Source organism: Cetorhinus maximus, unplaced genomic scaffold (genome assembly GCF_964194155.1).
Source record: "Cetorhinus maximus unplaced genomic scaffold, sCetMax3.hap1.1 HAP1_SCAFFOLD_490, whole genome shotgun sequence".
NCBI lineage: Eukaryota > Metazoa > Chordata > Chondrichthyes > Lamniformes > Cetorhinidae > Cetorhinus > Cetorhinus maximus.
In genome coordinates, this window is record NW_027596432.1 from 24,814 (window position 1) to 41,906 (window position 17,093).

At 43.5% G+C, this 17,093-nt stretch overlaps 1 pseudogene; it reads left to right on the forward strand.

Annotated features, from left to right (window-relative positions):
• The first annotated feature begins 1,785 nt into the window (after positions 1–1,785).
• Positions 1,786–16,469, forward strand: LOC144673847 (zinc-binding protein A33-like; annotated as a pseudogene).
• The last annotated feature ends 624 nt before the right edge of the window (positions 16,470–17,093 follow it).

Below are 17,093 nucleotides of genomic sequence, written 5' to 3' on the forward strand. Positions count from 1 at the left end.
GAAAGAAGTAAAATAAAAAATTAGAAAAGTAAACAGGGTCTGCAACAGGATCTAGAAAGAAATAGTGAAGTATACTACAAAGACATGAATACATAAAAAAAAAGGACAGGGCCACGAAAGGATGCAGAAGATAAACTCACAAACATTGACAACACAATAGTAGAATTAATATATTTAAAGAAGCAGAGAAATTGAGACAGTGTGATTAGTTTGGGATTGATTCAGGGCTATGGAGAAAGGGGGGCAATGGGATTATTTTGGGATTGATTCAGGGCTATGGGGAGAGGGGGCCAATGGGATTATTTTAGGATTGATTCAGGGCTATGGGGAGAGGGGGCCAATGGGATTATTTTGGGATTGATTCAGGGTTATGGGAAAGAGGGGAAATGAGGTAAGTTTGGGATTTTTACAGGGTTAAGGGTGGGGCATTGAGGTTAATTTGCATGTAAACAACATGATGGGAGAGTGTGGGTCAATGGGTTTAGTTGGGATTGATACAGGGTTATGGGGAGAGCAGGGGAATGAGATTAATATGGAATTAGTAGTGGGCTATGAGGAGGGAGCGGGTAAGTGGGATTAGTTTGCAATTGATACGGGGTATGGGGAGAAAGTGGGGCAGTGGGACTGGTTTGGGTTTGATGTAGGACTGTGGGAAGGTAGGAAGGCTGGGAGAATAGTTTGGTATTGATACAGGGTTATGGGGATTGAGTGGGGCAGTGGGATTACTTTGGGATGGATACAGGGTTAAGGGACAGTGAGTGGGGCAGTGGGATTAGTTTGGGACAGATATACTCAGCACCCGACATGTGCATTTTCTACAGTGAAGGGATTAAAGTGGGATTCCTGGCAGACGAGTGGTTGAGAAATTATTCTCCTTGTCTCTGTGTCTCTTTCACATGGAAGAGTCCATGTTCAAATTCCTGCTCTCTCTCCAGATTTTCATCTTCAATCTATGACTCCCAGGTCCATGAATTTCAGTGCCGTTGTGTTTTATATGGTTTCCATTCAACGAAACATTGTTTTGGCAAAAAACTTTGCTTGATGATAGTGTCCCTTTAAAAGCACAAATTGAAGTGAATTTTATGATAAACTGGATGAAATGAAACTGAAAGTTCACTGAATGGCAGAACAAGGAGCAGTAATGGAGATGGCCATCAGGAAACACGTCTTTGTTTTATTCATTCGTGGGATGTGGGCTTCATTGGCTGGGCCAGCATTTATTGCCCATCCCTAGCTGTCCTTGCTAAGGCGGTGGTGAGCTGCCTTCTTGAACCGCTGCAGTCCATGTGGTGTAGGTACACCTACAGTGCTGTTAGGAAGGGAGTTCCAAGATTTTGACCCAGTGACAGTGAATGAACTGCGATATATTTCCAAGTCAGGGTGGTGAGTGACTTGGAGGGGAACTTCCAGGTGGTGGTGTTCCCATCTGTCTGCTGCCCTTGTCCTTCTAGGTGGTAGTGGTCATGGATTTGAAAGGTGCTGTCGAAGGAGCCTTGGTGAATTCCTGCAGTGCATCTTGTAGATGGTACACACTGCTGCTACTGTGCGTCAGTGGCGGAGGGAGTGGATGTTTGTGGATGCGGTGCCGATCAGGTGGCTGCTTTGTCCTGGATAGTGTCAAGATTCTTGAGTGTTGTGGGAGCTGCACTCATCCAGGCAAGTGGGAGTATTCCATCACACTCCTGACTTGTGCCTTGTAGATGGTGGACAGGCTTTCAGGAGTCAAGAGGTGGGTTCCCAGCCTCTGACCTGCCTGGATGAGTCCAGCTTCCACAACACTGACACTTAACCCTGGCCGAGGATTTAACCTGCTCCATCTGCCTGTCTCTGTTTGTGGAGCTGGTGCGGTTGGACTGTGATCACAACTTCTGTAAATTCTGTATCCAGAAGTGTTGGGGAAAGCAGCATCAGGCTGTGTCCTGCCCGGAATGTCGAGTTGTTCTCCCCCGGAGAAGTTTCACCAGTAATAGGGTGTTGGCAATCTCTGAGAAAACTCGACAGCTGAAGCTGGGGGAGGGTCTGTCTCCCTGTGAGGAACACAGGGAGAAGCTGAATGAGGGACACAGAGAGGGAGCAGTCTCACTGAGGAACACGGGGAGAGGCTGAATGAGGACACAGAGAGGGAGCAGTGTCTCTGTGAGGATCATGGGGAGAGGCTGAATGAGGACACAGAGGGAGCAGTCTCACTGTGAGGAAGACGGGGAGAGGCTGAATGAGGACACAGAGGGAGCAGTGTCACTGTGAGGAACACGGGGAGAGGCTGAATGAGGACACAGAGAGGGAGCAGTGTCACTGTGAGGAAGACGGGGAGAGGCTGAATGAGGACACAAAGGGAGCAGTGTCACTGTGAGGAACACGGGGAGAAGTTGATCCTATTCTGTGAGGAGGATGAGATTCTGATCTGTGCCAGTTGTGTAGGATCTCCACCACATTCTGCCCACAGCTTCCTCCCTCTACAAAAGGCAGTTCAAGTACAAGGTGAGGGGACACATTGAGTTCCCCGTCTCCATTGCTCAGTGTGATTTTTGGGCTGTAATTAGGGCTGGTTAGAGTTAGTGGGCACTTATTGCTTCGCTCACTTTCAGCACTGACAGTTCAACAGGTTTCATTTTGGTAGAAGTCTTAATGGTTCTCAATGTAAACACTTCTAACGGGATTGGTAAACTAACTGAAGGGATCTTTATTTAAGAATAGCAGGATTACAGCAGAGTCGTTCAATATGAATGCTGCCCGCTGACTAACCTAGCTTCAACTTCATATCACATGATGGCATACTAAACTTTGATGATGTTCACTAAACTGCTCAGTGTGTTAGTCAGCATTACAGCAAGTAAAGCAATTTCACAACAGGCAGTGATCCAGTTTGGTAAATACAGGGAGAGGTGATATAAAATAAAGTATACAGCAGAACGGGGGCCTTGGAGTACATGTGCACAAATCATTGAAGGCAGCAGAATCAATTGGGAAAGTGGGAAATTGGGAAACTCAGGAATGAGGGGCCCTGGGCCTATAAACAGGGACATACTTTACCAAAACAAAGGTTTTGATAAACCTTTAGAAAATACTGGCTCATCTTCAGCTGAAGTGTTGTGGTAATTCTGGGCATCACACTTTAGGAAGGTTCCATTCGAGAAGATGCAGAGAAGATTCATGGGAATGATTCTGGGTTTGTGGACCTTCAGTTACATAGACAGATTGGAGAAACTCTCCTTAGAGAAGAGAAGATTAAGAGGCGATTAAAGAGAGGTATTCAGAATCGCGAGGAGTCTGGACGGAGTAGATAGGGAGAAACCTTTCCCATTGACAGAAAGATCAAGAAGATGATTGGCAAAAGGAGCAATGGCAACTCGTGGAAAACCTTTTTAATGCAGAGTGGTTAGGATCTTTAATGCACTGCCTGAGAGTGTGGTGGAGGCAGATTCAACCGTGGCTTTTGAAAGAGAATTGGACGATTATCTGAAGAGAAAAGAATTGCAGTGTTACGGGGAAAAGCTGGAGGAGTGGGACCAGGTATTACTCTTACAGAGAAACAGCAAGGACATGATGGGCTGAATGGCCTCCTTCAGTGCTGTAGCCATTCTATAATCTGTGACAGTGAAGAATTTGAAGCTATAGCCTCTTTAGTAATGTGTGCACTAATGTGTTACAACCAGTAGTTGCACAGCATTGGTATTTAGTGCAGGTTCCGGTTTCCTTTATTACAAACTATGTTTACATAACTGCTGAGTTCCCAGCTCTGATTGTGTATTTTCAGGGACATAATATCACATGACCTCTTGCCTCCATACATCCCACCCCTGGTCACCTGACTTGGTTGTTACTCACAACAGGAGGTTCTGGTGGAAGAATTAATCCAGGCTGGTCTTTTTGGTTCAAGCTGGTTTATTTTCAAGACAACTCCTCAGTGCTGCTGTCTTCCAAGTAGTTTACATACAAAGTGTTCCAGCTGGATCTTTTTATTCTGTTTAGATGGGATAATCAACGCCCATCACCTGTTTAACTAACAATTGTCTTTGACAGATTCCCCTCTTTTCCTTTACTTGAATTAAAACTTTGCGCGTTTGTTTAAAAGTTCTACAGTGTTTTCCTCCCCATTGCATCATTACAACATAAGACACCCCTCTTCCAATACATTTAATAATTTCTTAGAGCAGGCACTTCTTTTTATAAAAAAGTCTGATAATGGGTTGACACAAGTCACCAACTGTATCTTAGAGATCACTCTTCTAGCATTTCTTTTATGCTAGCAAGGTCTATTCTTAGCTTTTTTTTCAGTGACACTTTGTGGAATGAATATTGTTCCAAAGAGACCAGTTATCAACATAACATTCTATGGGAAAACTTTTCTCACATTGCCCTTATATAATCTTTCTGTCAGTGTATTGGATAAGTAAACCCCCATGTCTAATGCTTCTACCAAGGCCAGCGTTTCAGCAGCTAAGGTTCTTTTCACTACATTTATTTTCTTGGCCTCCCAGGCGAGTGAGCAACATTTATCATTCTTTCCCACCAAGAATATGATGAACCCTGCTGTGCTAGAGTACCCATCTGGAAGATGGGCATGTGATGCATCACTAAAAATGACCAACCTCATATCTTCTGGATCACCCAAGGCTGGAAACTTGAGCACACATCTCTCAGAACTTAATTTTTTTTTTTTTTTAAAAAAGTGTTTTATTTGCTCTCAGAACTTGCTCAACTGTAGCATGTTTTATCATGGTACTCAGCTCCAACATCATAACTAGCATCAGGCCTAGTCTGAGTGAACAACAAGCTCAACTGCCCAATCAAACTTCTCAACTGTTCCATTTCTTCCTTGGTAGCAGGATCCTCTTTTTATGAAGGTTGAACCTGAGTTATTGTGGGATATGATTAACATTTTCTAGATAAGATTGTTGATTCAATGTCGGTCCTCACTTGCTCTGCTTAATGACTAAACCTATGTATTTAAAGGTCCCTGGAGCCTGACTTTGGACCTTGAATTCCTTCTTTATCTTCGATTACCCATTGGTCAAATTGTACAGATCCTCCCAACAGGAAATCAACATGTAAGATAAAGATCCCAGCTAGTTTCTCCTTATGGTACCAGTAGATCATCGCAGGGTCTGCCTTTAACTGAATGCAACCAACTTTTAACAGGACAGACCTCGCGGAAAAATATCAAACTCTTGACGCACCATTCAACCCATAAACACACTTATTCAATTTCCACAGCTTTCCTTCTTCATCCCCGGCTTCTTTGGGTGGTTTCAAAAATCTTCCCTTTGAAACTTCTCCCCCTATAAAAAAAGCAGCCTTTATATCAATGGATTTGCACTCCCAGGAATAGGATCCAAATGGCTAAAAAAAAATCTTCAAACTCACTTTCCCTGCAGTAGGCGAGTCCACTCTGACATCCTGATCTCCTAGTCTCTCTTCAAAGCCTTGGACTACTAATCTCACTTTGGCCTTGTATGTGCCGTCTGGGAGTACCTTTTCTGTACAGATCCATCTGTGAGATGAAGCTGGCTGTCCTCTGTCGGGTATTTCAGAATATACCCTAAATTCCTCCCAACTTTCTAACTCTTTCCATTTGGCTTCCTTTATCAGCTTATTTTCCAATTTATTAGCAGCTACTAGAATCTCTCGGTCATAAGGACTTCTATTCCTACTGAGATTCGTAGCTTGCTCCCTAGTCCTTGTTCAGCAATGGCCCCTACTCACATTCCTCTCCCTTTCTGGACTGCTACTATATGATCTTTCTCCCGTGCGAGCAGAACCCCTTTCGCAAGTCCCAGATTTTTTTCTAGGGTCACAACCACTTTCTGGTCCACTGTCAGAACTCATACTGCCTTTCTGGGCTTCCACATCTTTACCTCGGTTTGCCAATCAATAGGTCTTGTCTCCTGTACTTCATCCTGCACATTTAGTCAATGTTTGTATTTACCAGTGGCCTTTCCTGCTCTCCCTATGATGGTGGCATCCCTCCACACGATGGTCCCTTCTGGCATGTGTATTACCTTTGTTCCTACTTTGGGCAGTTGCCCTTTTGGACGAATAGCGTTGTCCTGTACCTCAGTGTTACTTTGTTCATAGTCAGTCAACCCTGTATCTGCCGTCATCTGCTCCTCAACTACTGTGTCTGTCTGTATGTGAGGTGCATGGTGCCTGCTCACGTTCTATGTCCCGTTCAGAACCTGTAAAGGTATAGTCAGTACCCATTAACCGTGAAGAATGTACCCCAACAGTTTGATTGCCATGTTGCACAATTATTACTTTCCCATCGCTCCCTATTACCTTGCCAGGTCCTTTCCACTCTCTGGCCTTCCCTTTTATATTATACCATGTCTCCTTGTTTAAGCTGTATTTCCGATGGTCTTATGTGATGCTGTAGAACCTGCCGAATTTTCTCCGAAACCTCAGCTTCAATGAAAGCTTTTCTGCCCGCATGCAAAGCGTTCAGAGGAGCAGAAAAGGTGGAGCTAATGCTGGTCCCTTCTAGAGCAGGGGAAGCATCTGACAACACTGAAGGTAACTTTTGATTTCTTCCGTTCACCAACTGATACAGGACTGTACCCCGCCCAACCACTTGGAGAGTTCTTTGCCTGCACTGCCCATGCTAGCACCGTTTGCAATTTGCGATCTGGTTGTCCAGCTAATATTTTATGTAACATGTCATCTATTACCGCATGGTTTCTTTCACAAAGACCATAACTATGATGTTTAAATTTTTGCACATATCTCGAAATTCCTCATTGGTGGATTCCTCACCATTATCTGTGAGGAACTTGGTTGGTGTTCCTAATCCTGGTCCTACCCATTTCTCCATGACTTTATCGACAATGGTTCTTTTGTCTTTACTATGTATCACAGTGGATAGGCTAAATCTGGTTGCCATATCTATGAAGTGTAGTAAAAAAAATACCCCATCCTTGTCCCAAACTTTCAAGTCCATTGCCACTGCATGGTTAAACTCCCTGGCTAGTGATAAGCTCACAACAGGTTGCGGCAGTGTCTTGCAAAATTTAAGGCAAATTTCACACTGAGCAGTGATTTGTTCATTAAGGTCATCATATCCTTTATCGACCACTCCCACATCTTGAAGTCGAGTCTTCAGTTTCTGTGGTGCTGAATGTGCAAACTGTCTATGTAATTCCCAAACTATCTTTTTTGTCCACCAAATTCTTATTCTCAGCAGTTAACAAAACTTCATGAACTTTTTGATGAGAAATCTCTGGCTTCTTTAGTGGTAAGCAGTAATGGCCTGACCGAGTAAAATGTAGATCCACATTTTTCCCAAACACGACTGCTCTATCATTCTTCATATCTAATGTCACCTGAGCCTTTTTCATTGCAGATCGACTCATTGGTGGTATCTCGCTAGAAATCATATCAGTACTGATAAACAGATTGATCCCTGCTATCTTACAAAGGAGGACCATCCATTTGGAGGATGTTAATGTATTGTCAGCTCCAAACCTGAAGCAGGTAGAGCTTTCATACTCCTTGACCTTCTGTCGGTCTGCCTCGTTGAGAGACCCTGGAAAGTAGTCAAGCCAGTCCATGCCGCACAGCGTAGAAGTGCAACCACTGTCTAGAACTGCACGGTTGAAGGAGTCTACCATCAAAATACTCATCACCGGCTTCAAACTCAGTGATCAATACAGTTCCATCATGGCAGTCACCATCATCATTTTCAGTTTCAGATGAATCAGTCTCATGGGTCACATCAAAAACGCGATTCCTTCACTGTGGGTAGTTCATCACATAATGATACTGGGAATCACACCAAAAACACTGGTTAACCATTCCCCATGCATTTATTTGGTTTAAACACCCACGGTCACCGTCCCAGACACACTTTTTGCCCCAACTCTGAAATTGGCTAGGGTTACAACCATCAGACCTCTTGTCATTAACCCCATCTTTGTATTGGAATCTTCGTCTAATATTTGGTCAACCTCGAAATTCAGCCACCACTGAATTCTCTATACTTTGTTTCACAGCATAGTTTTTCGCATTTGCTAAGGAAGTGGCAGGAACGACTGTTTCCCCAGAAATTTCTTCAGGGCAGCAGCCATTTGACCTAGGAGAGGTTCTTTCCCCCAGAACTGAACCCCTGTTAGTACTAAAAAAACTATCAACGTAGGAAATGTGAACACAGTCCAGTAATTTAAATGCCAATACTGATTCCGGAATTTCAAGTTCAAGTCTCTGTAGTCTCCTGTACCATTTATCAAAATCCATGATATATTCTTCCATGGGCTGATCACCTGATTTCCTAAACCTATCAAAGATCATCCAAACTTCATACGCTTCCAATAACTCATCCTTTTTGTAAAGCTTATCCAAAAATTGTAACAGGAGGTTCAATCCCTCTTCGTGATCCAAACCATCCACTTTCCACTCTGAAAACACCTTACTCCTTACCTTACTTTTGGCTGGTAATGATAATGCCAAAGCTATACCTTGCTTCTTCCGGGGTACAGCAGTAACCCGGGTCCACATTTCAACTCCAGCCTTCCATTGCTGATAAGGTTCAGAGTCAGAAAAAACTGATGGATAGTCAAAGCTTGCGATTTTGCACCATCCTTATGCCATTCCATAACTTAAATTGTCAGCAACAGTACATTTCTTATGCCTCAGAGGATTGAGACAGAAATCTTCAAAATCAGCAATCAAACAGCAAAGCTTAAAGCTCATCCTCTGCGATCATGTTGTTCACAATAAGAGGTTGTGGTGGAAGAATTAATCCAAGCTGATCTTTTGGTTCAAGCTGGTTTATTTTCAAGACAACTCCTCAGTGCTACTGACTTCCAAGTAGCTTCCACACAAAGTGTTCCAGCTGTATCTTTTTTATTCTGTGTAAATGAGATAATCAATGCTCATCACCTGTTTAACTAGTAATTGTTTTTAACAAGGTGAGTGCCATGCAGTCTGATTATTTATACATTGACATTATCCATCCTCACAATCACTTTCTTCCCAGTCAATAGAAAAAATGAACAGATTCTTCATTACCTGATTGAATTATCCTTGACTGTCATTCAAATAGCCTTTTTCCCCAGTTGACAATATTTTAATAACTGAGAAACAAAAGTGTTCAAAGAAAATAATAAAACAATTTTTTTTTAAATGATTTTTCTCCTGGGTTGCACACAGCAGAGTCCTGGAGATTAACCCTCAATTCCTTGAGACTCCAGGATATTCCCGGGATGTTGGTAACTCTAGCTGTAATGTAGCTTTCAAAACTTTTGCTCCATTACAGACCGTATTTCTACTTGTACTGTAGTGTGTAATATAGCTGAGGTGTCATTCATTTTTGGTGAGGAACAGGTCATTACTCCACACTGATGGGAACCTAGGAGATGCTCACCCCCCCCTTGACTGTGTTGACAGATATGGCAACACCACAATTTAAAAATTCTCATCTTTATGTTCAAATCCCTCCAAGGCCTCACCCCTCCCTATACCTGTAGCTTCTTCCAGCCCCACAACCATAAGAAATCAACAACAACAGAAGTCCTATTTATACAGCACCTTTAATATAGCACATAATCCCAAGGGGCTTCACAGGTGCATCATAAAACAAAGTATATAGCACTGAGGCACATAAGGAGATACTAGGTCAGGTGGCCAAAGGCTTTGTCAAAGAGGGAGCTGTTAAAGAGTGTCATAAAGGATCAAAATGAGTTACAGAGGCGGAGGGGTGCAGGGATGGAATTCCAGAGCTTGGGTAGAAGCAAAATACTGCAGATTCTGGAAAACTGAAATTAAATTGAGAAAATGCTGGTAAAGCTCAGCAGATCTAACAGCATCTGGGGAGGTGGTGGTGTAATGGTATTGTCACTGGCCTAGTAATCCGGGGGCTCAGGGTAGTGCTCTGGGGACCTGGGTTCAAACCCCACCATAGCAGATGGTAGAATTTGAATTCTACAAAAATCTGTAATTAAAAATATTATGATTGTTGTAATAACCCACCTGGTTCACCAAATTAGGGAAGGAAATCTGCTGTCCCTTACCTGGTCTGGCTTACATGTAACTCCAGGCCCACTGCAATGTAGTTGACTCTTGAATAAAGGCAATTAGGAATGGGCAGTAAATGCTGGCCTAGCCAGTGATGCCTACATCCCATGAATGAATTTTAAAAAAGAGTTAACATTTCAAGTCTGTATGACTCTTCTTCAGTGCAAAAGAGAAGTAGAAATGTGATGGGGTGGAGTAGGTGGAGCAAAATAGGCCAGGGATAGGTGGGAGCTCTGGAGCAGTTGACAAAGATGTCATGGATGCAAAACATAGTGTTAAAGACTAAAGAAGGTGCTGATAGTGACATAAAGGTGAGATAGCAGAATGTGTTAATAGCAGAACAAGGGCCAGCACTCTGTGAAAGCACAACATAGAAACAAGTGACAGATGGCCCTGTTGGGTGGATGGGGAAAAAGGATTAAAAAATATAGAAAAAAGAATGAATAAATAAATAAAAATAAAAAATGGATTGAAAAAGGGGTAAAGGCGGAGGAGAGAGTCCATGGTCTGAAGTTGTTGAACTCAATGTTAAGTCCAGAAGGCTGTAAAATGATTAATTGGAAGATGTGTTGCTTGAGGCCTAGGCAACTGAAGGCACAACCACCAATGGTGGAACAATTGAAATCAGGGATGCTCAAGAGGTCAGAATTAGAGGGGCACAGATACCTCAAAGGGGACAGAAGAGGTTACATCAATAGGGAGGGATGAGGCCATGGAGGATTTGAAAGCAAGAATGACAATTTTAAAATCAAGACTTTGCTTAAGCAAGATCCAATGTCGGACAACAAGCATAGGGGTGAAAGATGAATGGGATTTGGTGTGAGTTAAGACATGAGCAAGGGAGTGTTAGATGACCTCATATTTACAGAAGGTAGGATCTAGGAGACCAACCAGAAATGCATTGCAATAGTCAAGTCTAGAATTCTCAAAGGCAAGGATGGTTTCAGTAGCAGATGAGATGAGGCAGGGGCAAGGGAGTTGTCCTATGATGAGACGCTGAATAAATTGGGCCTGTACTCACTGGAGTTTGGAAGAGAGAGATCCCATTGAAACATATAGGATTGTAAAGGAGCTTGACAGTGTAAAGAATGAAAGATTGTTTCCCCGGGCTGGGTAATCTATCACATGGACACAATCTCAGGATAAGGGGTCGATCATTTAGGACTGAGAAGAGGATTAATTACTTCACTCAGACAGTTATGAATCTTTGAAAGTGTCTATCTTAGAGGGTTGTGAATGCTGCATTGTTGAGTATATTCAAAACTGTGATGGATAGAATCTTGATCTCTCGAGGAGCCAAGGGGATATGGGAATTAGGAGGACAAGGGGAGTTGAGGCTGAAGATCAGCCATGATCGTATTAACCAACAGAGCAGGTTTGACAGGCTATATGGTCTATTCCTGCTCCTATATCTTACATTCTTAACTACTCCTTATGGCAGCAAATTCCACATTATTTGCACAAAGAAATTTATCTTGAGACCACTATTGGAATTATTAGTGTCTATATTGGTTGATCTTAGTTATACTGTCCTCTCAAGTTGAAACATCTTATATCACCATCTACTTTATCAAACCCACTCCTATATTTTCTGTCCCATTAACCATTGATTGGTTTGAAGCTGTACCTGCCAATTGAATATTTTTCACTCTGCCTTTTATAAAGGGGTACACACTAGTGCCACTTGTAACATTCCCTGAACACCAGTCCCCACAGTGTGTGATATAACAGCAAACATTACAATGGATCATGGTGAGGTCTGATTCCATTTTCAGGACCAGCTGAAATCATCCTTGGATTCCATGGAGAATGAAAAGAAAAATAAAAGTGAATTAAAACAGCAGCAGGAGAGGAAGATTTCCGAACTGGATGTGAGTATTACTTCAGTTCCCTTTAAACACTGCGATCCTTTAACAATCCACTGTTTAAATGATCTCTCTCACTATCTTAGGAATTCACTGGATCCCTGGAGCAAGACATCTCTGCATGGCTTGCCAACATCCAGCAATATATTGCAAACAACGAGAAAGATTTAATCGAAGAGCTGAGGAGACAAAAGGAGGAAGATCTGCGACCAATGGAGGAGAACCTGAAAAGAATTGAAGAGGAGCTGACGTCCCTTGAGGAGAAGATATTGAACCTTTGTGTAGACATCGAGCAGCAAGACAGTATCTCCTTTCTTAAGGTGACCCTTTATAATGCAATCCTCAAGCTGTTGGTGTAATTGTAACAACATGTTATAATAGGACTCAAACCCCATCACAACAATGCCCAGCATGCAGTATAACTGAGGACAACAGTTATCAGTCAAGATTGAGCTCAGAATGTCAGGGAGACTGACCAACACCGTAGTACCTCACACTGGCTGCAGTATAACTGGAACCAGAGAAAAAGGTCCAGGAATTAAGTGGGACAAGGGATAGGTTCCACTTAAACCATGTAGGGGCAAAGAGACCTGTGAGGAACATTACAAGAACAATCAGAAATCCTTCAAACTAGATAGGCGAGGGGAGAGCCAGGAGGAAGGTTAGGCAGAAGGTTACACACCACACACACAAACACACACACACACACACACACGACAGAGAAAGTCACAGTCGCACCCGACAGTCGCTCTGGTCTGATCACAACTGGAATAGAGAATAGAATTGAAAAGCCAAGAAGCTGTTAAATTGGTGTTGAACTCTTGGTTAGACCACACTTGGAATACTGTGTACTGTCCTGGTCACCTTAATATATAAATAAAATGAAGGCAACGGAGAATGTGCAAAAAATGATTTACAAGAATGATATCAGAACTGAGAGGTTATTTTTAACGGGAAAGACTGAATATAATGGAGCTTTTTTCTCAAGAAAAGAAAAGACTGAGGACTTTTTAAAATTTGATTTACGGGATGTGGGCGCCGCTGGCTGGGCCAGCATTTATTGCCCATCCCTAGTTACCCTTGAGAAGGTGGTGCTGAGCTGCCTTCCTGAACCGCTGCAGTCCATGTGGTGTAGATACACCCAATGTGCTGTTAGGGAGGGAGTTCCAGGATTCTGACCCAGCGCCAGTGAAGGAACGGTGATATATTTCCAGGTCAGGATGGTGAGTGACTTGGAGGGGAACTTCCAGGCGGTGGTGTTCCCATCTATCTGCTGCCCTTGTCCTTCTAGATGGTAGTGGTCCTGGGTTTGGAAGGTGCTTTCGAAGGAGACTTGGTGCGTTTCGGCCGTGTACCTTGTGGATGGTACACACTGCTGCCACTGTGGGTTGGTACTGTAGGGGATGAATGTTTAAGGTGGTGGATGGGTTGCCAATCAAGTGGGCTGCTTTGTCCTGGATGGTGTTGATCTTCTAGAGTGTTGTGGGAGCTGCACTCATCCAGGCAAGTGGGGAGTATTCCATCACACTCCTGACTTGAGCCTTTTAGATGGTGGACAGGTTTTGGGAAGTCAGGAGGTGATTTACTCTCCACAGAATTCCCAGCCTCTGACCTGCTCTTGTAGCCACAGTATTTCTATGGCTAGTCCAGTTCAGTTTCTGGTCAATGGTAACCCCCAGGATGTTGATTGTGGGGGATTCAGTGATGGTAATGCCATTGAGCATCAAGGAGGCGATGGTTGGATTCTCTCTTGTTGAAGATGGTCATTGCCTGACACTTGTGTGGCACGAATGTTACTTGCCACTTGTCAGCCCAAGCCTGGATATTGTCTAGGTTTTGCTGCATTTGGACATGGACTGCTTCAGTATCGGAGGAGTTGCAAATGATACTGGACTTTGTGCAATCATCAGCGAACATCCCTATTGCTGATCTTAATGGAGGGAATGACATTGATGAAGCAGCTAAAATGGTTGGGCTGAGGACACTACCCTGAGGAACTCCTGCAGTGATGTCCTGAGAATGAGATGATCGGCCTCCAACAACCACAGCCCTCTTACTTTGTGCCAGGTATGACTCCAACCAGTGGAGAGTTTTTCCCCTATTCCCATTGAATTCAATTTTGCCTGGACTCCTTGATGCCACACTCGATCAAATGCTGCCTTGATGTCAAGGGCAGTCACCCGTACCTTACTGATGAGCTCAGCTCTTTTGTCCATGTTTGGACTAAGGCTGTGTTGAGGTTAAGAGCTGAGTGGCCACGGGGGAACTCAAGTTGGGTGTCAGTGAGCAGATTATTGCTGAGTAATGCCACTGCATAACACTGTCAAAGACACTTTCCATCACTTTACTGATAATGGAGAGTAGACTGATGGGGCGGTAATTGGCCGGGTTGGATTTGTGCTGCCTTTTGTGAACAGGACATACCTGGTCAATTTTCCACATAGCCGGGTAGATGCCAGTGTCATTATAGTTCCAGGGTACAAGTCTTCAGTACTACAGCTGGGATGTTGTCAGGGCCCAGAGCCTTCACTGTGTCCAGTGCCCCCAGCTGCTACCACAAGATGAAGTGAATTACTGACACAAAGCTGCCCAGGAGTGTTCAGGAGCTGATAGAGATATGCTCTGCCTATCAGGGACATGCTGAGATTAGGTGTAAAACTACTGTCCCCAGCTCAGAGCTACACAGACCAGAGACAGGCTCGGAGTTACTGGAAAAAGAGGCCAGAATTGAAAGGAACTGATCAGTGATCTTCCAAAGTCTCCAGCAGCAGAGAAAACCCCGTTACTGTCTTCGGCGTTGGGATGTGTGGTGGTGAGCAGCGGGGGTGGGGTGGGGGCAGTAGCTGACATGGTATCACATCAGTAGAACCCATCAGTGAAAACTCCACCCTGATCCCTTCACGTTTTACTTAAATCATTGATTCTACATCGTTAAAAAGTACAAAGTAAACAGCACCATATATTTATTAAATTATTTCTGATTCTCTGTCCTGCAGGAGCTGAAAGGATTGAGAGAAAGGTGAGTATCTAATCCAAACTCACACACGGTTTTACACTGTGACCACAGTTTGTGTCCAGCAGTGAGTGATTAAAGCAATCCCAATTTAAACAGGCACTGGATAGGGAAGGTGCAGAGAGAGGTGAAGATAAAGGGATACTGATGTTTCCAAGACAGGAATACACAGGATTTAAAGGGCCCGTTACTCTAGACAGTGTGGAAGAAAATGAACCAGATCACCTCCACAGGTAAGAAACTCCACAGCTTTATGTCCACTTTCTGTGGAGTTTCTCGCTCTCTTTCCCCATCTCCTGAAGGTGCTGCCTGTTACTGGGTACAGATCACCGAGGCAGCAGCATCAGGTGTCTCACTCAAAGGGCCATTCCTCACCTGTTCACTGTACACACTGGAGTCTGGGAATATATCTAACTGTACACTGTACCCAGTCTGTAATATCCGTTCACTGTACACACTGGCGTCTGGGAATATATCTAACTGTACAGTGTACCCAGTCTATAATGTCTGTACACTGTACACACTGGAGTCTGGGAATATATCTAACTGTACAGTGTACCCAGTCTATAATATCTGTACACTGTACACACTGGAGTCTGGGAATATATCTAACTGTACACTGTACCCAGTCTGTAATACCTGTTCACTGTACACACTGAAGTCTGGGAATATATCCAACTGTACACTGTACCCAGACTGTAATATTTGTTCACTGTACACACTGGAGTCTGGGAATATACCTAATTCTGTATTGTATTGACTGCAGTATTAACCCATACAAAAATTATGGACTAGGTGCTGAGTCCAGTTATAAAGACATCAGATAGTAACCTGTGTCCATGCACCAACTTCTGCCGAAAACATTTAACCTGACTTTTTTTTATTTACCACACTTCCAGCCTCACTGACTCTGGGCCCAAACACAGCGCATTGTAAATTAATCCGATCTGAGGACCAGACCAGTGTGAAAATCGCTGGATCAAAATCCTGGAACCTTAACAGCACTGTGTGTGTACCTACACCACAGGGACTGCAGCGGTTCAAGAAGGCAGCTCACCACCACCTTCTCAATAAATGCTGGCCCAGCCAGCAAAGCCCACATCCCATGAATGAATAAAAGAAAAACTAAATAATGGAGCCTTACAGCTTCCTGATAACCCGAAGAGATTAAATAAGTGTCCATGTGTTCTGGGGTCACAGGGATTCACATCAGGGAAGCATTACTGGGCGTTGGAGGTCAGGACCAAGGCTGAGTGGGGTGTGGGTGTAGCCAGAGAATCAGTCAGTAGGAAGGGACTGATAAAACTGGCTTCTAACACTGGGCTGTGTGGCTAATAAATGGCAATTAATATATAGCTACTGAAAGTAAGTTTATCATACTGGCCCCGAGTGTGAATCCCAGGACCATTGGAGTTTACCTGGGCTATGAGGGAGGACAGGTGACCTTTTACAATGCTGATGATATGTCCATTCTCCACACTCTCACTGACACATTCACTGAGAAACTCATCCCTTTCCTCTCCCCTACATTTTGCCATGAGGTTAAAAATGCTACTCTTCTTAAACTGTGTCACTTGGAACCATAGATTCCTAAATGATTATGTCACAGTACGGAGAGAAATGGTGTCAATATAGAAACATAGAAACTAGGAGCAGGAGTAGGTCATTCAGCCCTTTGAGCCTGCTTCGCCATTCATTATGATCATGGCTGATCATCCAACTCTATAGCCTGCTCCCGCTTTCTCCCCATATCCTTTGATTAAACCGCCCCGATGAGGAGAGGAAAACGATCAGCTTGTTAGGGGTGTGTGGGGGTGGAGGTGTTATGACCCATGCAGTTGGTAAAGCGGAGCTATTTAAAATTCCCAGAGGGAAACTTGAAACAACTGTCATAACTTATAATTTTAAGTCTTATGTTTGAGATGTGACTCTAAATTCAGGAATCAGACCACTAGTTCCGAGGTTTTACATTAAACTAAGTGAAACATTTGATTAATCTGCACAGGTTAAAATATATATACACATGGCTACAAATTACTACTATCATAGTTTTTAACACATTCCCAAACTAATCTCCATTCGGGCAACAGCAACCCATAGACTTAACCAAACACCAGGCAAAGCATTTTCACCGTACGAATTCAAAATGAGGTTCTTTTCACTATGGAGCCAGTTGGAGGCTGGCAGCTGCCTTTTGATCTCACATTGCC